General features: G+C 26.5%; 1 long non-coding RNA gene across 1 annotated transcript; it reads right to left on the bottom strand.

Moving 5' to 3' along the window:
* Positions 1 to 6,645: 6,645 nt before the first annotated feature.
* LOC138337141 (uncharacterized) lies at positions 6,646 to 8,906 on the bottom strand. The gene is made up of 2 exons (XR_011210567.1): positions 7,867 to 8,906; positions 6,646 to 6,946 (listed from the first exon to the last, which is right to left on the bottom strand). It is a non-coding gene; the product is annotated as an uncharacterized lncRNA (long non-coding RNA).
* Between the last annotated feature and the right edge of the window lie 3,236 nt (positions 8,907 to 12,142).

Genomic DNA, 12,142 nt, shown 5'->3' on the forward strand with positions numbered 1-12,142 from the left:
TTCCGCCGTGTAGAGTTTTTTTTCGTCCTATCATTTCTCTTTTGCTGCGGTCTTGATGATTAATGAAATACGAATATAATGGGGAGTTTTAATAGGAACGTGAAAGCAAATAATTTTAACAATTTGTCAATTAATTCAATTGAGGAAAGGATCTTTTAAAACCACACAAAACAAAACAATTTTATTGGATACACATAGATTTGGATATGTAGTATTATTTTTAAATGGAAGGAATATTATTTCTTTCAACAACGAAAAGTAGGTGCATCTTTTTTTATAAATGTGAATAAAAAGGAATAAGAAATAATGTGGGACTCATAATATCAATTTCTTGAAAATTGAGATATTTTCAAATGATTGTTTCGTAAAGGATAACCCAATCCAATCTACCATACCCACCTTACCACACGTAATGCTCTTTGCCAACTTAAAATATACAATTTGGTAACTCTGTTTTTTTTTTTTAATTTGCCAAATAATAGTGATGTTAGAGTCATTGCCCACATAATTGTCAACCACACAATAACTAAGCTAAAGACAACACCACGTTAGTATATTTTATCTATTATATTACAAGAGGAAAGGCCTTGCAAACCTTTCTAGGCGATATACAAAAAATGAATGGCTACACCTTCTCCTTCCTTGCGAATAATTTAACTGACTCGATTAATTTAATTTCAGTATAAAAAATTTTAAAAGATTAGAATGAACATATTCTTTTAAAGATAATTTCATTTTTCAAAGGTTCAATTCAAAATTTTAAATTAAAAAAATATTAATAGCCTAATCAATTGTGTTTAATTTAGGGGAAAAAAATATAATATAAAATACTTAATAGATAGACAACAATATAAAAGAAAATATATGTGATAGGGAAGTGCAAACAAGTACAAACGTGGGTACTAAATGAGTAGCTGTCCTTGTAACACAAAGCTAGCAAATTTAGTTAATCCAATTTAATAAATGTTCTCCATCTACAAAAGGTCATTTATACAGTACACAAAATCTCCAACCAACAATCAACAATTGGCATAAGATTTTATGATTATATGAGACCATTATCAACCACAAAAGAAATCATATATTATTATAAGTTGAAAGCTCTCAACTTAAAAGTTAAATTAATATTTTATCTTTATTTTATTTCTAAACTAAATAAATATTAATATATAATTAATTTAATATTAAATAATATTTTTTATTTAAATTCATGCCTCTAGACACAATGGTTCAAATTCTTTTGGGAAATAGTTACAATGAAGAGGAAAGACCAAAAGTTGTATTTTGCTTAATAAATGTATATATCAATTCTTCTTTATCAAAAATCAATTTAATTTTGACTTGGGACTGTATTAGTGATTATTTCTTATCACTTTGTTGTTAATAGAGAAAAGATATACAAGAAGTAGTATACACACTAAAGGTAATTTCATTCATATTGAATCTTTATGTTTTTTCTTTTTTATTATTTTATATATTTAATCTTGATTTTGTTTATTGTACTTTAATATATTTTCTTTAAGTTTTTGATCTTGTTTTCATCAAATTGTGCTAAGAATCTGTAATACAATTTGTTAATTTTGTGTGATCTTTTTAGTGTTATGTGTTTTTGATTCTTCTTTCTTAATATTATATTTTGATGTATTCTTTGAATATCAACTTTTTTATTGATTTTAAGGTATTTGATATGCTTAGCCTCATTGTGGTTTCAATCTAGACTAGAAGAGGTTTACACAGTTATTATTTTATTTTTGTGTGGTCTTGTTAATATGTTGTATCATTGAATGTTTCTTTATATTTATTTTTTGACTATTTTTAGTTATTTTGGAATGTATTCTCGAGGTATTGCTCAATTTTATACGTTATCTGATAGTTTTCTATTTTTTACCTTTGGGATTTCAATTTTTGTTGGTTCTTTGACGAACTTTTTCATCCTTTAAGAAATGTAGTTAGTACTGTCAACACATAGTATATGATCATAGAGACATTAGCTTTCAGAAAGTCATTGTAGTAATGCCACTTTTATGGTAACAATTAAAATAATAAGGTTGAACCTCACTATTATGGTACCAATTAAATTGAAAAATTGAAAAGTCACGCATACATATAATACAAGTGTATGTAAAAGAAATGACCAGTGAATAAATATATGGTTCTCATATCTATATTTGATAATAGGGTAATATTACTTGATGTTTCAATTAATTCACAAAATTTAGAGTATACATATCACCCTTCATTGATTTAAGTTTATGAGTATTTTTCTAAAAAATCTACTTTATGCCTCATTTATATATTTTATACTTGTGTCATTTAAAAAAATGAAAAATTAATTAATAGAGTACATGTGTGTTGCCCGTGAGCAAAGACTAGTATATGAAAAAGAATGAATGGTTCAATCTTTTTATTACTTCTTAATAGATATGTTAAATTGAACGTGAATAACTAAAAATGAACTAATTTAGAGACGTGATACTAAAGATGAAAATATGATTGGGAATTAAGAGCAAGTACAAACGTGAATACATGCCCAACTAAATGTCTGGTTGATTTAGTTTGTTCACTTAATAAATATTTTTATAAAAGAAGATCACTAATACCACAAACAAAATCTCGAAACAAATATAAAAAACACTTTGCTTCAACTTCTTAAAAAATATTTTGCCTCTTCAATAAAGATCCTAACCGCTGCTCCTACCTCCTCCAATTTATTTCATTTGTCATATTAAATTAATTTTATTTACTTTTTGAAAATAATTCAAAATTATATAAATATTTTAAGGTTTATTTTAAATGCCAAATTTTAATATTATTTTTCATTTCTAAATTTTTTAATAAATCTAAAGGTAACATGTAAATTGAAAAGCCAACAATTAAACAACATAACAATAACCAATTCCAGTCTATAAGAGAATCCATGTGGAGTAAAAATTAATTTTGTTCCCCTTTTTTTAAAGCTTAATAGAGATTGCATGTGCCATAAAACTATCTGTTTCATCCAGAATGAACTTTTAATTTTCTAAATGTATACACATGTCACTCTAGGAATGGTTAATTAGCCTTCATCCATTTCCTATTTCATTAAGAAAATAACCAATTAAGGAGTTTAACTAATCCAAATTAAACCTGCTTAAAATGATAATATAGTTTCGCTTAAACAACATCTTTTAATCATCATGGCATGGAGTGAAATCATATTTTAAATACATTTTCATCATTTCATGATATCTGCCTGCTACAACTTATAAGTTATATCCAGCCTAACCAAACTATGTTTTATAGTGTGTTTGGCCAAATCTTTTAAGATTTATTTACTTTTGGAAAGTGTATTTTGTCAAATTATCTTTTCAATTATACCCTAGAGTTATTATAGAATTTTCTATTTCATGTAATTGGGTCAAAATAGATATTTGACGGACAATATTATTTTTTGTAGCATTTTTAACTAGCTAGGATAATACAAATTTTATTGTCATGTTCACTATTTTCTCACATAAATTATTTCATAGTAAATAATTGTCATCTTAATAAATTGAAATTAATATCTCAAAAGTCACACAACAATGATAATTTATAGAGAATTTTATCAAACTTTGTTTTGTATCTATAATTTTTTTAAAAAAAAACTCTTTATCATAAAATAAAATAAAATAAAATATAGCAAAAAAAAAGTAAACTATTTTTATACTCGAGAAGTTATATATACATACATATATATATATATATATATATATATATATATGCTCTTGTGTTTAGACTACTTGTGTAATGTTTAATGAACTTTCGTTAAGAGGCAATATTTGACTTATGAATTGTTCTTAAATCCATACATCAACATTAACATATTAGTCGGATTATAATATTTTACATTAATAATAAATAGATTAAATAACTCATATTTTAGAAACAAAAAATTATATCTAAACAATAAAATATGTAAGCTAATTTATTTAAATAAATTTATTAGTATAAATATAAAATATATTAAGATAATAAACAAAATGATTAAAAGGATTTCAGGGGATACTTTTTGTCTTTACCTAGATTAATCTATGGTATTAGAGTTAATACCATAAAATGGAAGGTATTAGTTATATACCCTCTAATACCATGTAAGGTGTATAACTAATCTATAGATTGATTATACATAGCCCCAAATTTCTACCAAACATAATATTAAATAGTATTACATTTAATACTTGGACTAGTTCTCCTAATACTCTCTATCAAACGACTCCGCAGAATGTTCAAACAAAAAGGTTATAATGTGTAGTTGATGCAATGCTTCTTTTAGAAGTAAACAAAGATCTTTTTTTATATATATAAAAAAAAAAAGAAGCTATAAACATGCATCACGTACAGATTTTTTACTGGTAAAAAGTTCAAAAAAGTTGGCATTCTGATGGGATCTTGTGGAAATTTGAGGTTTGATTGGTACACCAATTCATTTATTTATTATCAAAAATAATTTTGTGGTGGGATAGAAGAAAATAGGGAGAGAATTATTGAGAGATCGAACCTTCATCAACAGTGTGAGAGTTCAGATAGCTAATCAACTCAGCTATTAAAATATTTACCAATTTTTATTTTTTTTAACAACAAAAGAATTTACTTTGCCACATGAGAGGCTTGATTTAGAAGTTAAGAACCATCAATAGTAGTTATAGGACCCTTTGTTTGAGAATGGTTTAAACTGCAAGGATTCCAATTTGATTGTTGCTTTAGCATGATGAGAAATCAAATTTTTATTGTTGTTCTAGAAGGTGATCATGCTTAATCATTCTCATTAAAGGTAATTATCATGTCATTACCAAAACTTTAACACCTTTTTTAATTTCTTCAAATGTCTTAATTGTCTCCATTCAATAAATTGGCCGTTGATAACTTCCTTTTTCCCCTTTGGAATTATTGAAATTAAGACAATTATTTCTGAAATACTCCCTATGAGTCGTTATTAAAAAGTAGATGGTTCAAAATAGTGTCACTTTAAAAGATCAAATTTAATTAGTTGTTTACTTCCACTTCAAATTTATGTTGCCTATAAAAAGTGGAATATCCAAAGAAATTCAATATTCCCAAACTTAATCTTGAAAGTCGATGCACACCACAGTACAAAACATAGGATCTCAATCCATTAATCTACCTCATAGGATTTAACTTAATACATCGATAACATAAAAGTTACTCTTTCGTTCACTTTTATTTGTGACATCACCTAATCTCTACCAAACTCTCCATTGTATATTATAACCAAATCAATGTGGCATTGTCGAAACAAACCAAAAATATAACTCTTTCTCTTAATTCTTACATTTGCAAACAATGGCTTATTATTGTAAACCTTAAGAAAGTTCATTTCAACCTCACACACGCACACACCAAAAAAAAATAATTATTGGATAGAGATAGATTTGGTAGTTCAATTTTCAACCCCACCTTCATAATAAGAAATATAAAGTAAAATAATAATGGCCCCATAAAGATTGTCTATAAGATTTCTTGGAGCAAATTAATTATATTACCATGAAATTTTGTTGAACTCTATTTAAGATGTTATCACACCCAGGCTCCCTTGTGAGTCGTGAATTTAAGGTTCCCTTTGGACATAAAAAAAGAAAAAAGTGATTGTTTACGAGCCGATTCTCTATCTAAACTTTAATTTTATAATATGATTTCAGAGAAAAAGATGATGCGAATATTGAATTTTTCAGAAATTTTTACCATCTCTAGAAATCAATAGTACTTATATGATTATTGCTTCAACTTGGAAAAGTACCTTCTATATTTTATATTTTTAAAAATGTGAGGTAAAAAAAAGATGAGAAGTAACGTGAAGACTCAAAATATCAAATTTCTTGAGAGCTGAGATATTTTCAAATGATTGTTTCGTAACATTAACTTTTTCTTTAAAATACAAAAAAGCAAAGCAAGTTCCTTACTGTTCTAAATTTCACGTGTACAAAATTATACTTCCTACTCTATTATTTTATTTACTTTGATTCTTGTTGACTTAATAGTAAAAAAAAATTGGCTAGAAATTTTGATAAGAATGATAATTTATTTATGTTATTTTTTTAAGAGAATATTCTACTAAATTATCATTGATTACATATGCTTTTTGAAATATAAATTTAACCACTATTATTTCATATAATCATTTAATAATAAGAGTGATTAATACTAAAAAATCATAGTAATAAATATCTCTTAATTTGTTAAATAAATGAAAATAAATAATTTGAAATAAAATTGCCCAATATGTATGCTATTTTTTAAGAAATAAAAAATTAAAATCTCTTGATTTTAAACCTAATTCTATCTACGATGAGCCCAATTTTTACACATGATATGTATCATATTAGCTACACACCCCAAAAACTATCACTACGTATGACATGATTGTCAACCACACAAAGGGGTAAAAGCTAGAGACAATACCATGTTATAAAATTATAAGAGGAAAGGTGTTCCAAACCTTTCAACATAAAATCTACTCTTACAAATTTTTTATTTTCCAAGAATAAATGAGTAACAGAATATAGGGCGGAGAATTGTCACGACCCAAATTTGCAAGTCGTGATGGCACCTATGTTCCCAACCAATAGGTAAGTCAACCCAACATATTAATCCAACTAAACCAACAAATGAGTAAAAAGACTAACACTTAGCAAGAATCTCCAACATTGAGTTCCTTATAAGTACGAAATGCGGAAGCTAAAATATCACCCCAAGAATTGGTGTCTTAAGTACAAGAGCTTCTAAAATTCGATGCAAGTCTGAAACTAAATGACAAATCTAACATAAGGGATATCCTGTTTGAATACTAATAACAGAATAAATAAAAGATAGAGGGAGATGTGGGCCACGGAACAGCCAAGCAGCTCACCACAACTCCAAGCTCGGACTCAAATTGCTTCATGAGATGTGCTTCTACTCGAAATCGAATCTGCACCACAAAGAGTGAAACAAGCGTAGTATGAGTACGAAATCACGTGTACCCAGTATGTCTCATTGACCGACAACGAAGAAGTACTGACGGGAGTTATATAAGAAAATAAATTCTTAGATTGTACAAGTATATATATATATATATATATATATATTACACTTACTATTTAAGTTTCATCATTAAAGGAAATCAGCATTTAATATTTTTCAAACACCAAACGAAACATATAGTCATCAAGAATAAATGATGTGATGAAATGCAATGCAGTATGATGCCATGTAATGATATGTCTCAGAATACCCAGTACTCACTCAACCGTATATACATGATACTTCTCGGAAATACATCGAGAGTTCATAACCCATGGGGGACTCGCGAGGTCCATATACCGACACGGACGATCTCCACGTGTCTGTGCGGACGATCTCAACGCACTATCATAATATCAAACAACTTTCGCACGGACGGTCTCCACGTGCCCAATTTACAATCTTAACATCTCACCATCCCCAGCACGGACGATCTCCACGTGCCCAACTTAAACTCAGTCTCATGTCTATGCATGTACACAATATTATTTCAATAGAGGGGATGATGATGCATCTCAATCAATAAATATGAACATAACACATAACCACCTCAATTACCACAACTATACGGGTGAAATAAATAAAACACAATCACACAAGGAATTCAAGTCAATAATATATCAGCTAATGCCCATATGCTTTGACATTCTCAAATTTCAATCCACATTCTATAATTGAAATTTTCCTTTTTATAACACCGGTACTCGTACCAATGCCCGTCACACCATTGATACGAGACCACCAATTTTTTTCCTCCCTTTGTCTATTGTCATTTTTAATCTTTATTTAGGAAAACGTCCTTCAACAAGTCTAAAAGTCTTAACATACCTTAAGAGCCGAACCTCGTGCCACGAATCTTCAAGATAGTTCCTTCCCTTTTCGCAAAGTTTCGCAACGTTCCCAATCTACCAATTATGCAATATTCATAAGTAAGCAAAATTTTTTTGTAGACATTCAAATTATTATATGTCTATCATAGACGCTAAACTCACTCATATTTCCAGTCAAACTCCCAATCTTAATATATATTGGTATGCCAAATTTTTCATACTTGCTAAATTTCAAGCCAAGAACTTAACTTTAACATCTCCCAATACCCTTAAATTCAATGTTAAATTATATAATATACGCCTAATAATTAATTACCTATCTCAATATATCAAACTAATATGTTAATTTTATATATGTATAAAATAAAAATCAACAACCACTGCTCCAACGTGACCTCTTTTTCTTTTCTTTTTTTCCTAAACGTTAATTTTGCTGCAACGTGCCAATCCCTTTTTTTTCTTCTTCAAGGCATTCTCTTAATTGCCCAATGATTGGCATGATTGCCCAATGATTGGCTTGAGATTCCATTCCCCTCCCCCACCATTTTAATACCAAAAGATATACTAATAAAAATATATACGAGAAAATTATAGACTAACGACCCCTTTTTTTTTTCTTCAAATCTGCAACTACGACTATATATAAATTTCAATTTTAAAAATATTCCTATATATGGCAATCATTAGGAATTCTTAATAACTAAACATCCATTCAATTCAATTTAATAATTTTACTAAAGTTATATCTCTTTTAATAACAAGTTACGACAAACAATACGATATCAACAGATTCTTCACGCCAACAATTTTTACCACTAATGCATGCTTATGCAGAATATAGATCGGTTGAGGAAAAACTTTTACCTTCAATATTTTACTTCGTTCCTCTTTGTTCTGTAATCTACGCTGCCCAAAAAATCAGTTTCTACCTCTTTTGTTTTCTGCACTTCTAATGTTGATTAAGTAAAATAAATAAACTAACCCCACTAACCTAATGGGTCAAGAAAAAAGGTATTAAATGAAGGGAAATTTTTCAAAATGTCAATATTGTAGCATTTAAGAGGACTCATTAGCAACAACTTCAATATTTAGTAAAAATGTAATTTTAGTTTGTTATGTATGTTTTTATTATTTATTTTTATTTAAAGAATATAATTATTTAATAACAAAAAGGAGAAAATTAAGGGGGGGAATATTTCAAAAAAAGGCAAGCATCCTTAATTTTCTCATCAGTTATATTTTCAAATAAAATTTAAATTTTTTTTTCTCCAGAATTTTTACCTTTTTAAAATTATATTCATTCCACAATATATTCTTATATTTATTATTTTTATTAGTTTGTATTTATTCCAATAGGTATGCCGAATTTATCTATATAGTCATTTAAGAAATATATTTGTATTTTTACATATTTTTTCCCTATATAGTTATTTTTTTCTTCAAAAATCCTATATGTATTCATTTCAATATGTATTTTATTTGTATTTCTATTTATTCTAGTTTTTATTTAGAATTTTGTATAATAATATATAAAATACAAAAAATTAGTATGATGAAAAAGTGAATGAAATATAAAATTGAAAAGAAATAATTGAATATTTGGTGTACTCATTCTTAAATAAAATACATAACTAGTTGAAATACATTTAGAATAAATACAAATTAGAAAAAAAATATCAAATTCAGTTGACATACCTTTATTAGTTTGTATTCATTCCAATATGTATGTCAAATAAAATGTAGCTATTTAAGAAATACATTTGTATTCGTATATATTTTTCACTGTGTATTTATTTTTCTTTTCAAAATCTTGTTTCCTTTTCTAAGTCGTATTCATTCTAATATGTCTATTATTTGTATTTGTATTCGAATACAAATAAACTAATAGAAAGTTGTTCTTCTTATAAATAAAATACATAACTAGTTGACATACATTTGGATGAATACAAATTAGGGACAAATACAAGATTCATAAATCATACAACATGAAATTTTTAATAAATACAAATATTGATAGTATACATAGTGATTTGAATACAAATTAAGAAAGCATACCAAATTCTAAAAAAGAACTATAAATACAAAACAAACTAATAGAAAATTGTTCGCGATCTTCGTCGTCTTTTTCAAGATCCTCACGAGTAGACAAAGATTTTACATTTGCATTCTGAATTTGAGGAAGGTTTTACACACCAATGAGTCTTGTAAATGTTCTTACCCTCTTTCTTCCCCATTTTAGCAGCGGATCATACATTATACACTATTTGTTAAGTAATAAATAAATTAAAGGATGAAAAATCACCAGAAATTGGTTGATTAAGATGAATACCTCTAGTAAGCCTCTTGGATTCAGCCATTGGAGAATAAATCATAACGGAAATTGAAAAATACAAACAACATTTTTTTAAGATTTAAACAAAAATAAAATTAGAAAAGAAATCTGAAAATAGGATAAAGATTAGAGATACCTTAATCAAAGGGATTCTTGTTGATTCAATTTTGGATTAAAAAAAACAACCAAAATATATGGCAAAAAAATATTTGCAACAATGTTGGAGGAAAATCAGAAAAGATAACCATAAGAGAGAAAAAAATTAAATGGGAGAGAGAATTAACAATTTGAAAAGATAAATATGAGAGAGAATAATTTTTTTTTTTTAAAAAAAGGATATATAGAATTAATTGAAAAAGACAGATAAAATAGGAAGGAAATTGGGACACATAAATTTTTAAAAATAATGACATTTTTGACATTATTGCTAATATTTATAAAGTATGGATATTTTTACTAAATATGTTATTTATTTTGACTAGTTTACTAATTTTTCCTTAAATGAATTATGGATATGACCCACTAATTATTAACTAGATTAATTCTTCACTAAAATTTTTATCAACTAAATATTCTTAGTTTCGAATAGTTTAAAAGTACCCTTTTAAATTTTCAAAAAGAATCAAACTAGTCCTAGTTCTCAAAACGACCTAGCGGGTCGTTACTAGAATTGAGCTTTCATCAACAAATAATTTAAAGAAAAATGCAATATTTATTTTATCATGAAAAAATGAATTTATCATTTAAATTTAATATGCAAATATACGAATATATTAATTTTAAATGACAAAATTAAAAGATTTATCAACTTTTTTTTCCTTTTATCACATAGTATTTAATATTCATCTTAAAATTTAATTAATTCAAACACATATTCCAGAGTTCATACTCAAAAAGTTAAAAATTATTTTATCTCTTAGATCAAAACATGTTCTAGGCATGATACAAAAGCAAAAATAAAATAAAATAATATGATTGGAAAGTGCAACAAGTACAAACGTGGGTACATGCCCAACTAAATTAATGTGTAGCTATCGTGTGACGCAAATTTAGTTACTCACTTAATATAAATACCACACAAAAATCTCCTACCAATCATCCATACTTGGCATTATTAGATTTTTCGTCTTTTTTTTTTCTCTCTCTCAAATCTCTTCAAATAAAGATCCTAACCTCCGTTCCTACCTCTGGAGTCTTTTCCTAGTTTTTCTCGATTTATTTTTACTTGTTATTATATTAAAAATATATTTTTATTTGTATTATTCATTTAGAAACTCAACAAACAATTTATTATTCACTAGTTGTTCATAATTTAACTTTATAGTTATTTCTCAATGTATTTTATAATATATTGAATTTTATTATATTTAAGAAATGGTATGGTAAAATTTATTATTCGAAGTGTGAGAAATTATAATTGATAAATAAAAATAAATAAATGAAGTATTGTATAATGTATGATCAACGTGAAAGCAAACATTTAAACGACATCGTACGCACTTGTCCTCATTTATTTATAATCCACTCTGCAGGCAACCAACTCCTCTCTACCATCTTCACAAATCACATATTTGCATTCAACTTCTACATAATAACGAAATAGAATAATTTATTATTTTGTTTTTATTTTATTTTTGTTGTTAAAATTTATTATTTCTTAATATTTAGATGACTTATAATTAATATCGGTGATATAGTAAAATTATTTCTTTATTTATTATTTTTTAAGAGATATAACAAGTCAAATTTTAAAAAGGAAAATTTTTTATCCGAATGTTTATACCAAACTAATTTAATTTTTATTATTATGTGATTTGATGAAATATAACACATGTTAATTTATTAAGGTTATTTAAAATAAAATATAAATTTAAACACATGATATACATCTATTAGATTGGTGTAAACAACTAGCACGGATAAATTTTACCCCTAAGTGTGA

This window comes from Solanum lycopersicum, chromosome 7 (assembly GCF_036512215.1).
Source record: "Solanum lycopersicum chromosome 7, SLM_r2.1".
Taxonomy (NCBI): Eukaryota; Viridiplantae; Streptophyta; class Magnoliopsida; order Solanales; family Solanaceae; genus Solanum; species Solanum lycopersicum.